This window comes from Heliangelus exortis, chromosome 10 (assembly GCF_036169615.1).
Source record: "Heliangelus exortis chromosome 10, bHelExo1.hap1, whole genome shotgun sequence".
Taxonomy (NCBI): Eukaryota; Metazoa; Chordata; class Aves; order Apodiformes; family Trochilidae; genus Heliangelus; species Heliangelus exortis.
Genome location: NC_092431.1, coordinates 12,136,002 through 12,159,729, shown reverse-complemented (window position 1 = coordinate 12,159,729; position 23,728 = coordinate 12,136,002). Strand labels below are relative to the sequence as shown.

At 38.5% G+C, this 23,728-nt stretch overlaps 2 protein-coding genes across 8 annotated transcripts in view; one reads left to right on the top strand and one right to left on the bottom strand.

Annotated features, from left to right (window-relative positions):
- SEC24D (SEC24 homolog D, COPII coat complex component) overlaps positions 1-23,728 on the top strand; it is a 185,173-nt gene that overhangs the window by 74,520 nt on the left and 86,925 nt on the right. For 5 of the 7 annotated variants that reach the window (XM_071753498.1, XM_071753505.1, XM_071753500.1 and 2 more), the window contains one exon: positions 6,342-6,486. The exons of 1 other annotated variant lie outside the window; for it this stretch is intronic. The gene's annotated coding sequence lies outside the window, so the exon portion shown is untranslated. The remainder of the gene's footprint in view (positions 1-6,341; positions 6,487-23,728) is intronic. One more of the 7 variants, XM_071753501.1, reaches the window with a different exon arrangement.
- The window catches only part of SYNPO2 (synaptopodin 2), a 78,199-nt gene that overhangs the window by 34,726 nt on the left and 19,745 nt on the right, over positions 1-23,728 (bottom strand). The gene's annotated exons all lie outside the window — the stretch shown is intronic.

Genomic DNA, 23,728 nt, shown 5'->3' with positions numbered 1-23,728 from the left:
CACTCAGCTACCAGTGTGTACTTTGTCAAACCCACTTATTCCTAGCTTCATATCCTCTATCAATTACTATGTCTTTTGTGGCTCTCCTGCCTCATTTTCACTCCACTGGTCATCTGCCCAACTTCTCTTGAAGTAGGAAGACAGGGAATAGGCAGAGAGGAAAAGAAGGAAGGGTTCTCATTACAAATCTGGATATGAGACGACACATCTGATCATTAGAGCAAAACTACTCCAGTGACAATTAAAATTAAATCATTGTTCAGTCTCCGCAGTCCATTCCCTGAAATGGTATTGTTTATGACAATTCCTTAACATCATGTCATGAGTTTGCAAATCTACAAGCATGGCATATGATCATCTTCCCAAAAGGACTAGCAAAGGCAGCAAGAAGAAACAAATGCTGTCTCGCAGGTTTCTGTTTCAGTGAAGACTGTAGCTATCACTGTCAATGATGTCAGGGTTATATTGAAATGTCTGCCCAATTATGTGTTTCCTGCTACTTGCCTTGCTGTTAAGGCAGCAATTCAGGCAAGACCAGAACGATCATGAAGAGATAACCAGAAGCTTTGTCTCCCTCCCAATGGAGAAGACAGTGCCATTGTGTTAACTGTGAGAGCTTTCTATGTGTCAATGCTCAGCACAATTGAGCCAGATTTCAATTGATGGGGTGGGGGGGCTTTGGGAACTGCATTGGGACAAATGAGTCAGATTGTTCTAAGAACTGAATAGCATAAGGTTCTGGCAAATGGAGCATCTAGATCATATACATTAAATAGATATTGCATTGTGCACAAATAAAGTAGCCAGTGCCTAATCTTCAAAGGAGAGCACAAAGTTCCAACTCATTGGAGAAGTGTGAATCACATAGTGGCCCAAAATCAGCTGAGACCTCAGTACAGCAAATGAGTTCCATCTCACGTTGCTTGCAGTCATCTTTAGCTGCACTGCTCAACTAAATAAAACTTGTTAGACTAAAGAAGCTGGAAGCTTTACTTAACAAAGTTTTGTATTAAACTCAACCATGCTGTTCTTTCTTGAACTATTTCTGTTTCTTTCGCTTCTCAAAATTAAGTCAGCTCAAGCTGACTCAAACTTTCTTACTTCTCTGGAAAGTTCTCTACTAAGCAAGTTTCAGAATTGCCTATTTCACTGCCTATTTCACAGTTTTACTCAAATTGCATACTCCCTCACATTTCTCTGCTGTCCGGATTTCTCATATCTTATACAGTGTGGGACAGTTTCAGAAATAGTTTCAGAAAAAATTCCCAGGACCCACTATTTTAATAAATAAATAAATAAATAAGTTACCAATCTCCTAATTTGCTTAGCATCCCTCTCACTTAGGGTGTGATACAGATCCTATGAGGAGAGGCTGAGGGAGCTGGGGCTGTTCAGCCTGGAGAAGAGGAGGCTCCGAGGAGACCTCATCACTCTCTACAACTCCCTGAAAGGAGGTTGGAGCCAGGTGGGGGTTGGTCTCTTTTCCCAGGCAACTCTCAGCAAGACAACAGGGCATGGTCTCAAGTTGTGCCAAGGGAGGTTTAGGTTGGACATTAGAAAGAATTTCTTTACCGAGAGGGTGATCAGACATTGGAATGGGCTGCCCAGGGAAGTGGTGGATTCTCTGTCCCTGGAGATATTTAAAAAGAGCCTGGATGTGGCACTCAGTGCCATGGTCTGGTAACTGCAGCGGTAGTGGATCAAGGGTTGGACTTGATGATCTCTGAGGTCCCTTCCAACCCAGCCAATTCTATGATTCTATGATTCTATGATTTAAAACTAAAGTCAATATCAAGCTTAGAAAGGAAAGCTCTGCCAAACTGGGTGAATGTTTTGTGAATGCCAATACATAGGTTCAGTTAGATGTTTTCCGGTGTCACCTGGCTGCTGTCCTGAACATCTTTTTTATCAGTCATTGGGGAATTCGGATGTTCAGCACCTCACCTCTCCCTGGTGTCTGGCTAGGAGAGCAGCAATGATGGCTCAGAGGGTGGATGTACACCAAGGATATTCATCCCTACCAAAGGAGGTCAGTGGTCTACCTCTGGTTTACTCTGCCAACAGAGGAGACAAATGTTTCTGTGCTTGTGCTGGAGGCCCCCATGAGAGCAAAAATTGTGGCTGGAGATATTCCAGAGATGTTTCTGAAGCCCCCAGGGAACTAGGAGATGAAAGTATTTCCTTTGAGGCCTTACCACTCCTCTGATAATGACAATGAGGAAGTTATTTAGACCTATTCTCTTAATCAAACAATTGAAGTCCATAATATGTCATGAAGATTTTCTTATTTGAGGCTCTTTTTTTTTAGGGTTTGAATTTATTCAGAATTTACCTTGTCATAGTTGAGTTGATGCAAACCATCACATAAAAGTCTTCATTCTTTTTCTATGACTTGTCTAAAATGGCTTTAACCAAAGATAATTATAAAATAGGAATAAGCATGTATATTGCAAAGATCCACTTTGTTACCTACTAAGTCCTATCTTGTGTTGGCAATCCTTGAACAGTTTTATCAATTTGTTCATGTTTCATAACATTTATACGGAAACTAGTATTCATGGGCTGCCTTTCAGCTCTTACATAAAATACTGTGTAAATCTGAATTCTAGTGTGGGATCAACCAGAGTAAAAGTGAATTATCTTGTAAGTGGTATCTTGCCCTGGAACGTAAGGCTGACAGATCCTCTTTCAGGGCAGGCTGATATCACATACCTATCTCGTTATTCAGATTTTAAGATCAGTACTCAGTTGTTAATTTGGAAATAAAGCACTTTCAGGGCCAGGGCAATCTTGAAGAAAACTTGTTTGGCATGGCAAATTGATGGTTGTAGCCAGAACACTGAGGAAATACTGTTTTACTCAGACTGTAACTGTGGAAACTTAGGTGGATTTCTGTCTCCCATCTCAATAGTCCATCTGTGGCTCTTGCTCTTGCACACTTGTGTCTGAGCAAGTCTGTCACAGAGGTGCTGAGCTCTATTTAATACTCCTGGACATAGTGGTCTTAAGAATTAGACCTCCTGTTCTTACAGTCTCCACTTCAGCCATGCTGGCAGAGTTGGATTTTTTATAACCCTGACTTTATTATGGGCAAGTTATCAGAATCTTCAAAAGCTGGACTAAGAGGATTTTTGATCCCTCTGTGTGTGCCCAAGAGGAATGTCTGTCTGAGAACTAGAAAAACTGCTAGACTGACACGCGAGATTTCTGTTTGGTTGTTCTCATCTGTCCTTCTGTCGTCACTGCAAGTGTCAGGCTTAACTTAGGGTATCTTGCCCAGTCAAGCAGACTGGGAAAGGCTGGCAGTTGTGTATGAGGGCAGTGGGGGGGAAAAAGGGTGTTATTTTTGCAGAGCTGTAAATCCAGCCCTTTTTGCCAGTACTGCATTCTTTTTTTTATTGCTTGTTTCTAAAAAGCTATTGCTGCAGCAGCAATGGCTGCAAGCAGAATCTCATGTACTCAAAGTTCATGACAGGACAGGTTGTGCATTTTGCACATTTGTGGGCACTTATAAAAGAAACACTGCGAAAGCTTTCCAAAAGCTTCAGCTTGAAATGCAACAGTTTCCATGCTGCCTGAAGCTTCAGTGTCAAATAGATTTCTATTTTTAGAGAGACATTCTACTCAAAGAGCTATATAAGGCTGTGCTGGGGAGACCATTACTTTTGATAAGAATACTTGTTACTCAGTGAGGCAGAAAAATTCTGTGTAAAACTGGAAAATGCAAAGATTCTCTGGCTGGGATGTCTTTTGGGATGGGAAAAGGGTACTGAGATGAGAACTGAAGGCCCAGTATTTGGTTTTTAATATTCTAGCTTCTCTCAGATTCTAGAAAGAGTTGCTTTAGCCATTAAAAATGTCAGAGAAGCCTCTTTATCATGGGTGATTATGCAAGAAGGGAGAGATTGAAGAACAGTTTGGTGCCTAAAGAAACTTGCTGTCATATCCTTCATGGAAAATTAAAATTGTTACCAATCAGTCTTTACAACTGTAGTTTTCTTAGTTATCCTGAGTAAAAAGTGCATCTAAGCCGATAGGGTGCTGCAGAAAAACAATCAGGTTTGGTCAGGTAGGCTAAAGATAGTCACAGTTAATGACAGAAGAGTAACATCTAAAGTGGCTTAATAAGGAGCTTTCTTCTGAAGCCTGTTTTTTCCTCACATAGAATCATATAGCAAGCACATAACTCCAGTACCCCTAATCCCTCTTTTTATATGAACAGATAGGAAGAAGGTCCAAAAAGAATTGTTTAAACCTATGGTCTCAACTAACTTTCTCAATGCCATTTTTACTGCATTCTTAAGAGGAGTTGTTTGGCTTCCAGGGAATAATTTGTGTATGAAGCACAGGAGAGTTTCTGGTGCAGTCAAACTTTCAGGGGGAGCCCAGGTAACATTGGTTTTAGCAACTGTTGCGAGTGTTGGCACAGCATTTGGAGCCAATACCACTTCGCTAGAGTAAGCACCAGGTGACATAACAGTTTAAGGACAATTTAGGGACAGTTTAAGGACACTGTCCACTTCTGCTGTAGTCTGGCACAGCTCCTCTGATGAATTCTCAATTGGAGGCAGAGTTGAATTGATGGTCTTGACTTGTCTTTTGTTTCTACTTCTGTTTATATACTATCTGTGACAAAACCTGTTTAGGTTTAGGTGAAAAAAATTGTGAATAGTGAGACTTATCAGAAGTATGTGCGAAAAAACAGAGCAACTGGAAGTGATATCTGCATTCCAGTAACAGAAGGGAAGACAGCAGTCCTGAGTCTTACAAAAGATAAGACAGGGAAGAGTAGTTGGTAGCAATGCAAAAATGTAGGCAGCTCTTGCCAAATAGGCTGAACTAGGGAAATTCCTTTTTCCTCCCAATGCACTGTATTGGGAATAGCAGATGAAGTAACACTTTTTACTTTGACATATTACTCAGAAGAAATAAAATAACTTATATGAAAATGTGCATTTAGAATGCTTTTTAATACACTGACGTGGAGGCTTATTATTAATAGTATGAGAAGCAGTCTGGGGAAGTACTGCTGTAGACAAACTCTTGCACGTGTCCCTTTGCAGATTCACTGGTGAAATAATCTTTATATACTGATTAGATTGCTTTTTAATATAGGGCAGGAACAGAACAATCCGATGGCAGAACTAGGACGGCGGGCATTTCTTCTGTTCTACATACTGAAACTGAACCTAAAGGAATTAAATGAGAAGGGAATCTGTCAGCTGAAGCGAACTGTACCGGCTCCCTGCGCTTTAAACGAAGCAACACTGCCCCGTAGTGGCACATGGGGCAGGAATTGGGTGCTACAGAATAGAGTGCTACTGCTTTGTCATAGCGACAGACAGCAGATGGATGCAAGCTATAAAAATTTTAAGATAATTGCAGGAACCGTAAGGATTAATCATGATAAACTTAGGAAACTTGATCATAAGTCTACAATATATGGTTCTGCTAAAGGCCTTTTGCAATGTCACATTCATTCCTGGAGCAGTGCCACAAGAAACAGCTCGTCATCCATCCCAGTCTTTGTTGAAGCAACTAGCTGCTTTGAGCCAAAACTTTCTTCTCCCTCTCTCCTATGAAGTGCCTCTCTACCTTCCCTTGCCTCACGGACAAAGCACCCAAGAAATGTTCCCATGGCAATCCCCTCTTCCTTCCTAAATGTTGTCAGTACTGCTGACTTTCTCTGCAGCAAAGACGTTTCTAATTTGATCCATTTTGCAGCTGTCTTGGGCAGGAATGTCAGGCTGCCTCTCCCCAGTTCCTGAACAGTTTCCTCCTGGAATTAAGCAAATCATCTACATTGCTACCCGACCAAGTAAATGGTTGAAGTTTTTGAGATTAATTCTCACTTTTGTTGGTGAGGCATTCAGATGGCAGTGAACTTTTTCCATGTCAGTTTTAATAATAACCCTAACAATTTTATATATTGAAAAGACATTTATTAAAATGTTGTACATCTGTTCAGTCAGACTTCTTTATGTACTCTCACTTAACTTTCTCAAGTGTAGTTTGTCTGAAAATTTTCATGCTCTACTTGTACTGTGCTGCACTTGCATTTGTTTTAATTTTGTTAGCTGTTCTACAGAGGGAGATTAGTACTGGTAATTGCTGAAAAAATAAAAATCTTCTATTTGATCAACATTAATCTGTTTAATAATGGTATAAATCTGTTACATGCAGTATTTCCATTTGTAAAAATAGAAATAGAAATAGAAATACATTAATATACAGATGTCTAGTCCAAAGCAATAGTAAAGAACTGCAAGTTCCAAGGTTAACTTTTTGACCGGAGAAAGGGAAATCTTAATTGAGGTAACCTCTCTTTTTCTGTTTGACAGCAGGGTATATGAGCCTACATCACTTGAGCTTTTTTCCCTTACATTGGCTGGGTGTGTTGAAGAAACAAATTAAAAGAGCTGAAAACCAAGTATATATGATTTCAGACCTGAAATTTTAGCCATTATCAACTGATCATCTAAAATGGTGAGTGCAAGGATACATAATTGATCAGTCAAGTTGGCTTATCTTTCTATTTTATTTTTTATCTATTTTATTTTTTTATATTTAGTCTAAATTTGGTTGAATATCATTAGAAACTTACTGCAGTCTTTTTATTTACCTTTATTCTAATGCCTGCCTCTCATACACCTATATATAAGCATACATTTGTGTTTTCAGTGCACAATATTTTGCAATCATGCCAGACAGTATTCTGCAAATTAAAAGGAAAGAAGTCTCTAGAGGATATAGTGAGGGACATGGAAATACCAAGGTATTCCTTAAGCCTCTCTGAAAAAAGCAGCATATTCTTACTGAAATGCTTCTGTAGCAGACAAGTAAGATTAAACAACACCATTATGCTGTATGCAAACATCATCAGTCTGTAAGCTGTAATTGTACAATGATTTAATTAGGTTTCCTCTAAATAGCTGGAGGTTAAGTCAGCAGCACGAAATGGACAATGTTGCAGAAATCATCTGCATTGTATAAGTGTTTTTTTAAGCCTGAATTTAGCCAAAGACTTTCTTGAAAAATCACTAACGTTCAAACTATTTATAAATATAGTAATATTAATCCTTTCGTGTAGCAGTTCCAGAAGGATATTTGTCACATTACTTGTTCTGAGACTTGAAAACAAGAAGTAAAACAAACAGGGTGAAAAAAATGAGACTGATGAAAATGCTAAATAGTTTATTTAGTTCTTTTTTATTTTGTCACAGTTGGAAAAGACCTCTAAATAATTTAACTTCAAGTTTTATAAAGTTACTGGGGATGTTTAAGTATGGTAAACATGCTTTTCTTTTCAATATGGTGGTTCTATTCCTTTAAAGAAAAACTGCACACACATAATATATGTTGTTCTGAAATGTTGCTGAAGAGTTCACTATTTGTCTTCGGTCCTGCAAATACTAAATTTTTTCATCATCAAAAATTCCTTATATGGATTTTTTTTTTCCAAGAAACATTTTAGAAACCAGTCAGTAGTATCTCAGCAGAAATAGTTGGCTATGGTCTGTTTGTCATAGTCCTAAGGGTGAGAATTTCCTCTATGCATCTTTTAGAACACCAAGATTGTAATAAAAGATTATAATATAATATAAATATAATTATAATATAACCAAGATTACATATAATGCTAATAATGGCTGTGCTTAAGTGACCATGGCCATGGTGTCTTTGGCTACAATAGGGTCACTGTATGATAATGTATTTTTTTCTAATGTGTCTTATATAGATTTCCATGTTAGAGGTCTGGATACAAACCACATTTGTAACTGATGGAAAGACAATAATTGATCTCAATTGGGCTTTAGGAGGTCTTATGTCAAAATAGAAAGTAGTTGCAGTAGCTGGAAGTGATGATGGAAATAGCTGAAACTGTCTTTCGCCAGCCACATGTGCAGCTTAGACACAGAGTAATGCCTAAGGGAGAGGTGATGAATTTTACTAAGACAGTAAAAACAGTATCTGGAGAGGGATGAAAGACTGATAGCTACCTAGCAGAGCATGGGCAGTATTCAATTTAAGTGAGTAAAGATAGTTTTTGTAATATAGCCTGAATGCAGCTGCTGAAAAAGCAGCATCATTGAGTACTCTTATAGAATACAGCATATGATAGTTGCTTAAAATTAAATCTATTTTTATTAAAAATGCACAAAATCAATACTCAGTGCAGCTTATTGCCTGAGAATTTCTAATAGGCTGATGTTAGCCACCCCTCTTTCTCATCACTTGCCATGATTCCTGGAACATATTACGCTGCAGTGTGACAGTACTTGTATATTTTTAACAGAGAATTGCTCAGCAAGCTGTTGAATAGGGATTTGCATATTTACAAAGTGGAATAGGCATGATGACATTGTCACCAGCTGCTACCTTAAGATAAAAATATTCCTGCCGTTTTCACCTTGTTACCGCTCCAGTTACTATTGTTATACTTCCTGTGAGCTCAATGACCTAGGTACTATTACATTATGCATTAAATCTTAAATACATCAAATATCTAAATACAATCATATGTATTTTCAGAACTGTCTAATCCCCCTGTATACTAAACACAGTTCAAAAGCTGCTTGTACTTTTAAAATTTGGATCAATAAATCACGTTGATCACCACCAGTAGGTTTAAGTATCTCTTTGAACAAATTAGCTTAGTTATGTAGCTAGCTTATAATGTACTTCAAACATTTTACTTTAATGAGATAATAACAAAGACCTTCACTCTAATTGCATTTTGTTTTAACTCAAAACTTTACTGCTAGTACAAAGTTTAATTGTCCTTAAGAAGCAGGGGAGACTACTATTTTCTTACTACAGGTTTTCCAAGTCAGTTTATTTAACAGTTGGCTTGTTGAGAGAAGTTGTTTCCTAATGGCTTTCCTCTTTTCTCAAGCAGTAGAGGACAGTGAATCCACTGTCCACTAAAAATCCACTGTCAAATAAAAATGTCTGATCGTAGGCAAATTATTATTCTTTTTCCTTAAAATCACACTTCCTAGTCATTCCTTATCAGAAATGGCCACTGTAAAGCACATAAAAAGTAATTTACAAATCAGTGTAGGTATCATGATGATTTTCTTATGTAACAGACCCAATACAGATACAATTAGATGAACTATGATAATTTACTAAATAACTGCTACTTACAGACCAGAATACTGATTGCTGCTCTGAATATATGGAGTTTAGAACTATCCTGTAAAATCTTATTTGTTGTATTGATGTGCTGCAAAAGGGAAGAGGGAAACAAGGCAGAAAGAAAAAGAATGGGAAGTAAGGTCAAAATTAAATCTCAGGGTAAGCGGTACTGAATACACAAAACTACATTAACTGCAGCTGCAATTCTGAGTTGCAGTTGTCCATATCTGAATATTTTTTGACAGAAGTGAAATATGAAACTAAAAACTATGCAGTTTAAGTGCAAGGGGACCTTTCCTCATGAAAAGACAGGCATTCTCTGCAAAACTACTGAGTTTAAAACTCAGTTTTCCAAAGAGGAATATTTTGATCTGAAATATTCAAGCAGCTATCTTAAAAGCCATCCTAAAATAACTTCTGTTGGAGTTATAGTATATCCATATTACACATCAAAGGTATTGTTACTTACCATTTTCCCATTTCTTAATATGATTTTTACAGTCTCTTCAGACTAATAATGCCTAACAGGATGAATCAGAACTTGATCTGATCTAGTTGCTAGTTTTACCTTCTTTTTGTTTGTTTACACTAAGTCCATACTGATAGAGCTTTTTTTTCTGCTTCTCTGTCTCCTCACATGCTGTTAAGATGTGGGACATAAGAATATGGATTTTCAGCAAATCTCTCTAGGCAGGAAAAAATCCCCAGGGGATTGAAAATAGGCTGTTATCATTAGTGACAGATCTCCTGTGAGTTACTGTATTTCTTTACACAAAGCCTACCACACTTTATTGCTACAAAATTCCATCTTTGGTTAGAAAACTATTAATGTTGTGCTCCTAGACACCAGGAAAGGCTTTATCTTGCAAACCTTTCAAGGCATTTATTATTCTTCTCTGGCTACACCATGCAATGTTAAATCCTTTAGAAAATTGTTTTTTTTCTTAAAAAAAGTAACAGGGTACATTCAGTGTTACAGGTGTGTGTTATGGATCCCCTTGTATGACTTTATTCATTAATTGTTCAGTGCTGTGAGAGTATACACAAAATTGGCTAATGAGATCCCACTGGATGTGATTGTTGATGTTATAAAAGAGCCACATTCAAAATTATTTGGAAAATAGAAGACAAAAAGTGAAAGTATACATTTTGTAAAAGAGTGATGCAAAGTCCTCCACTTTGGAAAGAGAATGGAATTTATTAAAACAAGAAGTGTCTTGCTGACACTGGTTTAGCTGCAGAGGTTCTGGAATATATTTACTGTGTTTCTAAACTAAATAAGGGAAGACTGAGGCAGGGTGTAGGTGGTAGGGATTCTTCTTTTTAGGGTTTTTTTTTCCTTAAGGGAAGCGAGAAACATGATCCTAGGCTTTATTAATAGGATAACTCAATTTGGAGAACAGGGGAGGTAATTATTCATCTTTATTTGGTGCTGTGAGTACTCTGTCAAGTTCAAAAAGATGTGGGCAAAATGGAAAAGTAGATCAGCAAATGTACTGAAAAAGTTAGAAAGCATGACCTATGAGGAAGCTGTGGAGGAATTTAGTGTATTCAGTCTTTCTCTTTTGGAAAAAAAACCAAAACAAAACAACCCGCAAAAAAACCTCGGCCATAGAGATGAGAGAGAGATCCTAACTTCTTCACAGCAAGAAACTGTTGTTCTTGTTTCTAAGATGAAACCAACAAGAAATCATCTTTACAGCAAAGAAAATTTGATCTTACATATTCAGTATTTCTGCAGATGATGAAAGACTTTGCTAAATTAGGGATCCTGGAAACTCCTTCACTGGAGGACTTTAGAAGCAGTTAAGCAATTTCTGTCATGAGTTGTCTAGGCTTGTTTAATGCTCAGTGCTAGAAGCTGGTTCTTGCTGGTGCTTGAGTGAATTTTTACTCTGGCTAAAAGTCCTAATTCAAGATGACTGAGGTTTTGACAGAGTCCAGTTCCAAGAGGTCGTAAGGTGGTAGATATGGGGTGATTTGGGTTCAGATTACTGAAGTGTGTAATCTCTCGAGGTGCAAGCAGACCCACATGTCTATGATCAATGCTAGCAATCATGTAAATAACCTTATGCGAAAGGGGAAAAAATCAAGTGGGGAGGCTACAGGACCTTACTGGATCTGTAGGTGCCACAGTAACTGAAAAGGGACATAAAAACACATCTTGAATCGTATTCTAGACACAGCCTTATTTCATCCTAGACATATTTTTGAGAGAAAGAGTGCCTAAAACATAAATCCTTGAAAATTACAGCCAAAGCGGGACAACTGTACTTCTGTGTCTGAGAAGATAGCCTAACAGAAGGATAAATGCATTCCTTTGTAGAATAACTTAGGACAGAGATGCTCAGGCTCCATAAGCCCCAGACTGATTTTACAGAAGAGGGGAGCAGCCACTTAAGAGAGTGTACTGTGTGATCTATCCTATACTTTTGAGTAAATGCAGGAAGCTATACTCTGTGCTAAAGAGGATTCTTGAAAAGATTACTCCATTTGCATTAGCAAGCCTGTTGGTGACTATAACAAGGTCTGGTTATGAAAAATAAGACTCGTATGTCTTTCAGGGCCTTTATCAGTACCTTTCATCTGGTAAAATTGATTTCAGATCACTTTTGCTCTTGGGAATGTACCTTCTAAAGTAAACTGAGAAGTGGCAGAATGATCCAATGAACAGGTGCTTCATTTCTCTCCTGACCTGAGTTCATATCTAATAGAGAATCTGGAGTGATTTTGACATCAGCCTAATTTCCTGCAGATACTTGTTCACCTTCCATTGGAGAATACTTCCAAATTTTTTATTTCTTATTTTATATGCATATATATATACATACCCATCATTATTATTTATTATTTATATTTATATACAATTTATATTTTATATTATATTTATATATAATTTTATTTATTATTGTATTATTTTATTAATATATTATTTTTTCATTTCACGAAGCAGGAAAGCTGATGATGTAGTCACCATCACAGAAATGTGGTGGGATGACTCACATGACTGGAGTGCTGCCATGGATGGCTACAAGCTCTTCAGAAGGGATAGACAAAGTAGAAGAGGGGAAGGGGTGGCTTTATATGTTGGAGAGTTTCTTGACTCTGTAGAACTCGAAGTTAGTAACAATAAGGCCGAGGTCAAAAGCAGGGGGAAGGCCAACAAGGCTGACATCTGCCTAGGAGTCTGTTACAGACCACCCAACCAGGATGCTGAGAGTAATGAACAAGCAGCTGGCAGGTGTCTCAAAATCACCAGCCCTTGTTCTCATGGGTGACTTTAATCTGACAGATGTCTGCTGGAACTCCACACAGCAGAAAAGAGGCAGTCTAGGAAATTCATAGAGTGTATAGAGGATAATTTCCTGCTCCAGCTGGTAAATGAGCCTACCAGGGATGGGGCCCCACTAGACCTTGTGTTCACAAGGAGCTGGTGGGAGATGTTGTGGTCGAAGGCCATCTGGGGCACAGTGACCATGAAATAATAAAGTTTTCAATATTCGGGAATGCAAGGAGGGCCATCAATAAAACTTTTATGCTGGACTTCCAGTGGGCAGCTTTTGGCCTTTTCAGAAGACGAGTTCAGAGTGTACCCTGAGGAACAGCTCGTGGAAACAAAGGGGTCCATGAGGGATGGACATACTTCAAGAAGCAAGTCCTGAGTGCACAGGAGCATTCCTGTGTCCCTGTGTCTGTCACTGTGTGCTGAAAGGCAAGCTGACAGGGAAGATGACCAGTCTGCCTGAACAGGGAGATATTGAAAGAAATTAGGGTAAAAGAGAGAGCTTGCAGACTATGCAAAAAAGAGCCAGCTATTCAGGAGGATTTTAGGAATATAGTTAGATCATATAGAAAGAAAACCATAGAGATGAAGGCACAATTTGAACGTAATATTGCCACTTTTGTTAAGGATAACAAAAAGTCTTTCTAAGGATACATCAACAGCAAAAGGAGGGGCAAGGGAAACCTCCATTCTTTGTTGGACATGGGGGAAAAAGTAGTTACCAAAGATGAGGAAAAGGCTGAGGTATTTAACACTTTCTTTAACTCAGTTTTCAACAGTAAGAGAGGTTGTCCTGAGGTTATCCTGAGGACAGCTGGCTTCTGGAGCTTGTAGAGAGAATAAGAAGCTGAATACCCCCATTGTAATCCTGGAGGGAACAGTTTGTGACCTGCTGAGCCACTTGGATCCTCACGAGTCTATGGGACCAGACGGGATCCACGCCAGGGTGATGAGGGAGCCAAGCCAAGCTGCTCTCCATCATTTACCAACAGTCCTGGCTCACTCGGGGGGTCCCAGATGATTGGAAGTTGGTGAATGTCACACCAATCCACAAAAAGGGACAAAAGGAGGACCCAGGAAACTACAGGCCTGTCAGCCTGACCTCAGTGCCTGGCAAGGTTATGGAGCAGTTCATCCTCGGTGCAATCACACCTAGGATGTGCAATCAGCACCTACAGGATGGACAAGGGATCAGACCCAGCCAGCACGGATTTAGGAAGGGCAGGTCCTGTCTGACCAACCTGACCTCCTTTTATGATCAGGTGACCCGCCTGGTGGATGAGGGGAAGGCTGTGGATGTGGTCTACCCGGACTTCAGCAAAGCCTTTGACACCGTCTCCCACAGCATTCTCCTGAAAAAGCTGTCAGCCCACAGCCTGGACAGGAGCACTCTGTGCTGGGTTAGTAACTGCTGGAGGCCACCAGAGAGTGGTGCTGAACAGTGCTGGTCCAATTGGCGGCCGGTCACTAGTGGTGTCCCCCAGGGATCAGTGCTGGGCCCAGTTCTGTTTAATATCTTTATAGATGATTTAGATGAGGAGATTGAGTCCATCATTAGAAAATTTGCAGATGACACTAAGTTTGGGGGGAGTGTGGATCAGCTGGAAGGCAGGAGGGCTCTGCAGAGGGGCCTGGACAGACTGGAGAGTTGGGCTGATTCCAACAGGATGAGGTTCAACACGGCCAAGTGCCGGGTCCTGCACTTTGGCCACAACAACCCCATGGGGAGCTCCAGGCTGGGCACAGAGTGGCTGAGAGCAGCCAGGCAGAAAGGGACCTGGGAGTCTGGACTGACAGGAAGCTGAACATGAGCCATAGTGTGCCCAGGTGGCCAAGAAGGCCAATGGCATCCTGGCCTGGATCAGGAACAGTGTGGCCAGCAGGTCCAAGGAAGTGATTCTGCCCCTGTACTCAGCGCTGGTGAGGCCACACCTCGAGTCCTGTGTCCTGTTCTGGGCCCCTCAGTTCAGGAAGGAGATGCTGGAGCAGGTCCAGAAAAGAGCAACCAGGCTGGTGAAGGGACTCCAGCACAAGTCCTATGAGGAATGGCCGAGGGGGATGGGGTTGTTTAGTCTGGAGAAGAGGAGGCTCAGTGGAGACCTCATCACTCTCTACAACTCCCTGAAAGGAGGCTTTAGCCAGGGGGGATGTCAGTCTCTTCTCCCAGGCAGTTATCAGTAAAACAAGAGCACATGGTCTTAATCTCTGCCAGGGGAAGTTTAGGTTAGATATTAGGAATAAATTCTTTAAAGAGAGAGTGATCAGGCTTTGAAATGGGCTGTCCAGGGAGGTGGTGGATTCTCTGTCCCTGGACATTTTTAAGAAGAGACTGGATGGTCTAGTAACCATGGCAGTAGTGGATTAAAGGTTGGACTTGATGATCTCAGAGGTCCTTTCCAACCTTGATGATTCTGTGATTATCATACTGTTCTCTATTGAGGAGTCCCTACACACTAGAAGAGGAGATCAAGGCTGTGAAATATCAAGGAGAAAGCACACACAACAACTTTCAGGAAGTCTCTTGTTACTGTATTTGTGCAGTGATCTCTGAGAAGAAACTAGAACACTGCTGGCACAGGTAACACAAGGTCATTAGCTATTTCATTTACCATTGCTGTCTGTTCATTTGATCAGTTACTGCATCTCAACTTGCTCTGAGAACCACTGTGTCACAACAGCAGCACTGGCTTACTATTTAGACTGTCTTGTAGTAAAATGGTATGATATTTTTAAAAGACTAATGATACTTGCAGAAAGTCATTCATTTGTGTAAGTTACCGCTTCAGCTCTGAGGAATGTTTGTGAATGTTGTGTACAGCCTTACACGTATATGCACATACATGTGGAACATGAAAGACTAAATTCTTCTCTACAAAATTATGAGTAATGGAGAGATTTATGCTTCAACCAGCACTAGTCTCCAGATTTCCTTAAACTCCTACTAGGGAAAGGCAACAGAATCTATGTATTTAGAAGTATAGTATATCGCAAGGAGGGAGGGGGAGAATTAGCTGCATACAAGATATATATTTTTGTCACTTTGATGAAGTTGTCTTGATTATGTCATTACAAAGACAGCAGCATTTTCAAACATGATGCATAAAACCTAAAACTACTAACATTTGAAGGCTGTGTACTGAAAAGCTATTCCATTTTCTTCTGTTTACTCTCTGCACCTCTACCTTGTCTGTTCTCACAGTCTAATGAGATGAAGAGAGAAACCTTAAGCACAGATATTCTTACAATTAATCACTCTGAATAAGATAATCTGATTCTGAGTGAACTATATGAGAGAAGTTAGAAATGAAATAACATCTTAGAGCAGGGCTATATCTTAACATAAACAAATAACGATTGTCCTACAGTTTCCTTGCATGTAGTGTTCCTCTACAGCAGGTTGTATCCAATTAGTAAATAAGACCTCCTACCCCATTCCCATGAGGAATTTATGTCAGAGTGTTAGAATATAAAGGATAATAAGCTGGATTTGACAAACATAGAAAAGGCATTGGCTGTGGAAGCTATATGAAATCCAAGAATCCAAGAAAAAGCGGGGGAAAAGAAATATCATTTCACTTACCATCTATGTAATGGCAACCATTTTCAACCAACTATAGAAAAATATCCTTTTACTTAGATTTTCCTCACCAGATCAAATATTTCCCTTGCTTTCCACTTAAGGCAGTTCTAGCTATATTTTGTTGCATCAGCAATAATTCTTTTGTTTAAAGTGATTCAACCCCAGAACAAAACATTCCCCACTGTTTTTCCTTCTTCTTTTTAGATGAATTGTGCAGCTTGTTCTGCAGGCACAGACTTCAGTGTTTCTAAAAGATAAAAGTCAGCCCATAGTTTCTAAGCACACTTAGTGTAGAAAAGCCAAGCAAGTAAATGTTCAAAAAGTATTTGGAGACCATTACCCTAAAATATACATTTACAGTCACTTCAGTCCCATGTGCCTCAAGGCCTGTATTTTTTGATTTTTTTTTTTTTTTACAAAGGATGTTATTAATATGAATTCCTTTATCCCTTGGAACTTCTGAATAAAACAGGTGCAAGAGAATTTTTCCAGTTCTTCCTTTTTCTGCAAAGAATGAGGATACCAACTTTTAGGTAAATCTACACTGGCTATTTTAAACAGGTTAGAGTGTTGTTTTTCTTTAATGGTGAAGTTAGTTGGTTTTTTCCTTATGCCATATTTTGCCCTCAAATGCCTTAATTTGTGATGTGTTCTTAAAGTAAACAGCCTAAGTATTGAATATGTACTTCTGATATTCTATAATTACAGTGGGTGTTCTTAACAGCACTGCCTATGTAGTTCTGTTACCAGGGAACACACTAGGAACTCCCTACTCTTGACTTAAACAGATAATTACATTTTTGCCTGCTTATCACTTCTCAAAGATATCAGGGAAAGTTCCTTTCTGTTGTAAGTACAGAAAAATATAAGTGCATGGACACTCACATGTATATTCAAGTGACTACAGTTGTTGCTGAAAAGAAAATGCTTTCGACAAATCTGCTTATAATTGGACTTGAACCAGTGCTGATTCTTCCAAAGCTGGCTATGATAGTAGATACTAATAATTCTCAAAAAAACCTTAAAATATTTTTGCAAATTGATAGAAGAAAAATATTCATTCATTAGGAAAATTGTACTTAATGCATCTCAATACTACTTATACATTGTTCAGTGAAATGGGAAATTGAACAAGAGAAAGAAGATCCCCAGGAAACTGCTAAGAATATCTTAAACAAATGAGATTCAGTTTGTTTGGCAGCCTTGTTCCTAGAGATTCACTGAAGCTAAAAGCAGGAGATGAATCAGTAAATCATGTCAAGGAGTAGAGCAAGTTGGAAAGTGCACAAGTTTTCCTTGTGTAAATCCACAAGGAGCTGAGACTCAGCCAGACACCAGTCTGCCAGACAGCAGGCCTGATTCTGTTCTCTTTGATGTAGAATCACTAGCTGAACTTTTTAGAAAGTGATACATGTGTAAGATTAAGGCAATAATTTTTAGTGCTTTATGTCTACATTACACTTTTAAAGTTTAATAAGATTTAAATTTTTTAATCTCTTTTTTTCCTCTGGTGGTGAATGACAGTTCCCTAATCAAGGCTAATGGCAAGCCTGACAATTTTAGCATTGTTGTATCATTTTTTCCTGCTCACTGGAGTTTCCTGCTGCTAGAAAGTCTCTCACTCAGCTCTATATTATTTTTTTTCAGTGTTTATCTTTTATGTGGGAACATTCATGCCCAAGATATCTTTTTACCTATTTGCATAATCAACACAGTATCTTTTTTTAAAAGTAATTTTAACCTCTGTCTCCTAGAAACAAACAAAAAAAACATCAATCACATATACACATGTTATAGAAGATGGGAGAAAATGACTGCCAGGTCTCTGAGTACAGAGTCTCTAGGTAGTTGATTTATTCTAGCTTGGACTAAGTCTACACAAAAAAAAAAAAATGTTGCTGACATAACTATTTTAGATAAGATTATTAAAAAAACAACCAACCAAGCTTCTTCTATAATGCAAGTACACTAGGAAATCCCAATATAGATGTTACTATATTATCCTAAAATTTGTTTCAGCAGCACAGTTTGAGTTCCTCACTGAAGGTGACATTGTGCTGTAGAGAAACTTGGTGGTATCCACTGGCAGAGTTATGCTGAAATAGCTGTGGGGCAGACCACATCTGCTGTAGAGACCCTAAATTTAGTGGCTGTTTACTAAGCAGGGCTTTTTTCTGATAAAAGCAGGACTTGCTTTGAGGTTCCTAGCAATGAAAGGTCAGCAATGTCACTGCCCCTCTGCTGAAGACAGGAGGGAGAAAGGTGACATTGAGTAAATTTGCCTTCTTGATATCCTCTGTCGCTAGGGCACTGACTTCATTAAGCAGATGGCCCACATTCCCTTTGGACATCCTTTTTCCTCCAGTGTACTTCAAGAAAGTTTTCTTCTTGCCTTCGACCTCCCTCACCAAGTTTAATTCTAAGGAGGCCTTAGCTTTCCTTCTTGAATCCCTATACACTCTGACAGCATTCTTGTATTACTGTATTCTTGATGATATTCATTTATTCTTATGTGAAATAACCATTGTGATTCTTTACAGCTTATTTTTTAACACTTCTATTTCCAGATCATATGAATAGAAACCTAAAATCATGGCAGTGATAAAAAAGCATCTGTATCTGGCTGGCTCCAGATTTTAGCTGCAGAAACCTACCTTTTCTTTTGTTGTCACTGGAACTCAGCATGTCCCCAGTGGTCTGAGTCTAGCTGTTTGTAAACTTTTTATTCTGCCCTGTTCTTCCTCTAGTCTATACAGAAGTTTAACACTTGAAATTGCTTTAACACATCAAATTTAGAAGTTCTTATTCTCTTGCAAAAGGGAAAAAATTAGCAGTGTATTTTAGATGCTGAGAGTATGTGCTTTTTGGACTAGTTTAAGAAAGGACACCGGTATTAAGTTGTGGGGTCTCATATGGTCATCAAATCGTTCAGTTTTGTGGCAATAGAATCTGTGTAACGAAAATTTTACTTTTCTTGGCTCTGCTTCATGTTTCACAGGGTTCACAGGACTGTAATTGTGTACTGGCCAACAGTTATGTATGCTGTGGTTCAGGCAACTATATCAGCATGAATCTAAGCAGATAGGCTTTATGTTAAGTGAGACTTGTATATTTGTACAAACCATGCGTCTGAGCACTCTGCTGGATTATGGCTATAGTTAGTGCATGTTGTATGCTACTTCTGGCTGAGAATGTAGGAATCAATATTTATGAGTTATAGAATCAGCCCTAGAAGATTTTAAAATAAACTTCCAGCAATTCTTGATAAAACTAGTCTCTCATATACATATGCACAGCATCACACTCCTTATTTTGTTGGTTGCTTATATTTCCACAGTATATGCACATAGGTGGTTGTATGTGTATTCCACAATCCCCGTTGTATAGCCTGTGCAAAGATGCTTTTTCTATAACCATAACTGAGGCTAATGTTTAAGAAAACAAATATAATGATAGATTAGTACTAATAGCTTTGTCTTTTATATATATTTAGAGGAAGAAGGTAGATCTGATACTCATCCATTTAAATATGAACACTTAAGTATGTAGCTTCTATAGCTTCCTATTTCAAAGTCAGAAGCATGACTCTGAAAGTTTTGCCTTATATATTTGGAAATTCACATTGAATTTGAATGAACTAAACCAAATCCTCTCGTGAAACTCAATTAAATTTGCTCTCCTTTGCTTGGTTCGACATGAAAACTGAAGAAGCAACAAAGCAATTTCAGGCTTGTTTGAAACTGATTGAAGTTTCTCTGACTTTGCTTATTTGTGGAAATGCAGTGCTATATGAAATGCAGTACAAGAGTCTACTATAAATGTTTGGCATTCCTTCAGGTGATGCCAGAGGAACATTTGCTTCCTACAGAAAGTGAAACCACAAATTTAAAAAGCGGATTAGATTACTTTTCTGTTTTTAATGTGGGGTTGGTGTAGTTTTAGTTTGTTTGTTTGCTTGTTTGTTTGTAGTTTGCTTTGGTTTGGTTTGGTTTAGTTTTTTTGTTTGTTTGTTTGTTTGAATCTAGAATTGAATGTTCAGACAAGGTTACAAGCTCTTTACACTGATGGAAAATTAGTAAGGTTGAATTGCTTTCCAGGTCTCATAATGGGCTCCTGTCTCATCACTCAATGAAGTATTTTTGCAGCTAGAATTTGAACAATGAGAGGATCAGTTGGTTTTATACACTCTATTGTAACTGGAATGGCTGCACTGTGCTTAAGGTTTTATGTGTATGCTTTGGGGATGATTTGCACCTCACAACCTTGAGAAAACATACATTAATGATCACAAGATAAATCAGAAAATCTGTGTTTAGTTTAGTGTACTATCAATTGAATCTACTGTCTGCATTTTCTTCTTTAAAGAAAAGACCTTCATGTTTGACAGCTTCTGGGGAGGGGGGAGTTTAAGATAATTTCTGTGCTTAATATATTCAGATCCTGGGATTTTACTCTCCATGCTACAATTAATCTGCTCTGGCTTAGAAGTGGATTACTATTGCAAGTAATCACCAATGGATATCTACTATGAATGTCAGAAAAATACATAACAGTATGTGATGCTCTCAAATAAGAAAATAGCATTCAGCATTCACTTGATAACTAGGAACCCAAAACAACTGTGATAAATTAGGTATTGTCATACTGGAAGGTCACTTTCACATTATATATGTGTTTTATACTCACTATGGATTCGTCTTGAAAGTATTGAACAGTGATGGTTCTGCTGTTATCTTAAACTTGAAAAATACTTGATTTCTCTATCCACTAAAAAGTTAAGTGCTAGATAGGGCCCTTTTTTTTTTTCACCAGGATGCAAAAAGATGGATAAAAACAGGTTAATGTGGATATGAAAAGCAAAGTTGGCATTACTAATTGATTTCCATGTGTATCCCATTGGGCTGAGTCATCTCCAGTGAGATTTCAGAAACTGTATCAGAGCAGCTGCATTGGAAGGAAGGAAATGAGGTTGGGAATTGAAATGGGAATTCCAAAAGTATGATCATTGAAGAACTTAGCAACTTTTAATAAACTGTATGTGAAAGCCTGAAAAGGGGTCAAAGCAGCAATGTTTCTTTTAAACCTCTAAACAAAACACAAACAGCAATGAAAGTAGTGATCGCACACAGGGCAAGAGAATTCAAGTGTGCTATGATTTGGGTTTAGGTGTTCCATTTCCTTTTGGTAATGTGCTTAGGGCCATAGTTTGTCTTATGTTCAACAGCCCTTTGTTGTATTTGTTGATCTTGTCTTGAAATTCATAATAAACCTGGAGTAGTTCCTCACAGTTCCTCTTTAATGATTGTACATCTAGTGGTGGCAGTCATAAGTTGTCTTCTTTTTTTCCTTTTTTTTTTTTTCTTTTTTTTAAAAGACCTGCCTAATTCCCTAAGGAGCATTGTGGTTTTGCTTTTTCATTCTCTGTTCCCTTTTTTTTCCCCTCCTCTCTCTTCTATCCAGCTACTTTTTTAGGAGGGACAGGAATAGCCACTGACCTGAAGTATATGATTTCATCTTTCTATAACTCCAGGGAAGATAAAAGGCTGTTTACTTCTGAAGAAGAAAGCAGAAGACCTTGTGTTATAGGAAAAGACAATTTTGTTCTTGGATTTAAAAGGAAAATTATTCTTATCCTCATTCAGGAGGAATTCTTGTGATTGTGGTAATTGTTCTTGATGACAGCACATATTTCTGATGTTGTGCGAGTGCACAGAGGAAGATTTTTGCTACTACAGAGACAAAACTGTAAGGTTCATTCTTGCCTTACTCAAAGGTCACTGGTAAGAAAAAGATTTACACAGGCTCCACACTGTCTTCTCTCTATGATGGTCTTGTGTATGAAGTAAACCAGGAAAGAGCAAAGTGGACATTTATTACTGCTCAGATACTGAGATTCTCACTTTATTTATAAATGCTAGGACTTTTCCTTTTTACTTTATAAACACATATAAATAGAATACATAAAATATATAAATAGAACAAGTGTCTCACAAAATGGCTCTTTCTTAAAGGAATAAATGCAGCACTCCATACTATATTCTTGATCTTGTTTTTGATTTAACTGCTAGTGTACATTGCAGTTCAGTATCTGGCTTGGAGTTTGAACTGTGACAGAGAAATAAATTTCAAGAAAATGTGACCAACATAAAGATGAGTTAGTATAGTCTCTGTAAAGGGGTTTTTTTGCGTTGTTAAGGTAAACAGGCAATATAATAGTGCAGAGTTACAAAGACGAACTGGTTTCATGTGGCTTTAATCAAATCTGGGATGTCTGGAATTAAGGGTCACCACCCCATGAGGAACCTTGAGAAGAATTGCTGTTTTGAATAAGGCCATTGCTGACATGACTGTTTACTGAAAGTTATGCTTTGTTAGAAACCAGGCATAACAACCAAACCAAACAAAACCAGAAAGAAAAGCCACATATCAACAGAGTATCTCAATTTGTGTTTTACAGTAATTTATAGTACATTAGAGAAGGAAGATAATTTCATTGTCCAAGAAAACAAGAAATTTAACTTGTTCAAGCACACCTACTATGTTATACAATGATTCCCCAGAGTTCTGAGCCAAGCCATATTTGAAAAGAATTGGCATAATTTCATCTCTATTATCTCCAGCTCCTGAAGTTGGCTGGTGTCATCTCCTTCCCTCTGCTGACTGCAGCAATAGCACTGAGCCTGGGTGAGTAAATCTGGTTTCACCCAACTGAACATGTCCAAGTGACTCCTGTATATCTTCACCGTGCTCCACAGTACTCTCAGTTCCAGGATTGTGACACAGCAGCACATGAGCCAACCTTAGATTGAAATGCATAGCTGGGCTGACTTCATACCGTGGGGCTTCACTGTGGGGTTACAGTACTGTGCCTGGCTTTGTAGTAACCTAGACCCCCTCAGCCAAGCCACAGCTTGTCAGGTGCCACAGACTTCTGCTGGCAAGAACTCATTTGGGGTGGCTAATCAGCTGTAGTGCATTCCCAGTGTATTCTAATGGGGATCAGATAAAGCTTAATCAAACTGAATCTTTAATGGTACAAGAAGGTATGCCAAGGTTCTGTAGGATTTGGATCAGGAGTTAAAGAAGGTATGCCAAGGTTCTGTAGGATTTGGATCAGGAGTTAAAGAAGGTATGCCAAGGTTCTGTAGGATTTGGATCAGGAGTTAAAGCTACCATTGTTTCTGTCAATGATGCTGAGTGTTAGCAGTATTGTTTTTTTAAAAAAAAGAGATAAAGGTAACACTAGAACCCGAAATTCATGCTTTTACTCTAGATTGTGCTCATGGCAATGGGGTTGGAACTAGGTCAGCTTTAAAGTCCCTTCCAATCCAAACCATTCACATGCTGCTTGCTTGATACAATGCAGCTTTACCAGGTCATGGGTAGTTATTGCCCACTTGTTGCTTAGCTATCTTAAGCACAAATAAGCATACCATTCAACATAAGCATGGCTCTGTACAGTGGGAAGGGCTGAAGTATTCTTCTGGAAGACATAAATAACCAGATGAAAATAGGATCTGACACATTATAGTGGACTGTTCTGGCATAAAACTAGCCTTGCTTTTTGGCCAAAAATTATGTCAAAATTGTCTTAGGGTTGAAAAATTAAACTCATCCAAGACAAAAAACATCAAAGACTGCAAGAGCATATGACAGTCCCTGTAATGATTCCACCAAGCTCTGTAGTGTCCAGTTACTTGTGAAAGAGGATAGTTGGATTTCTC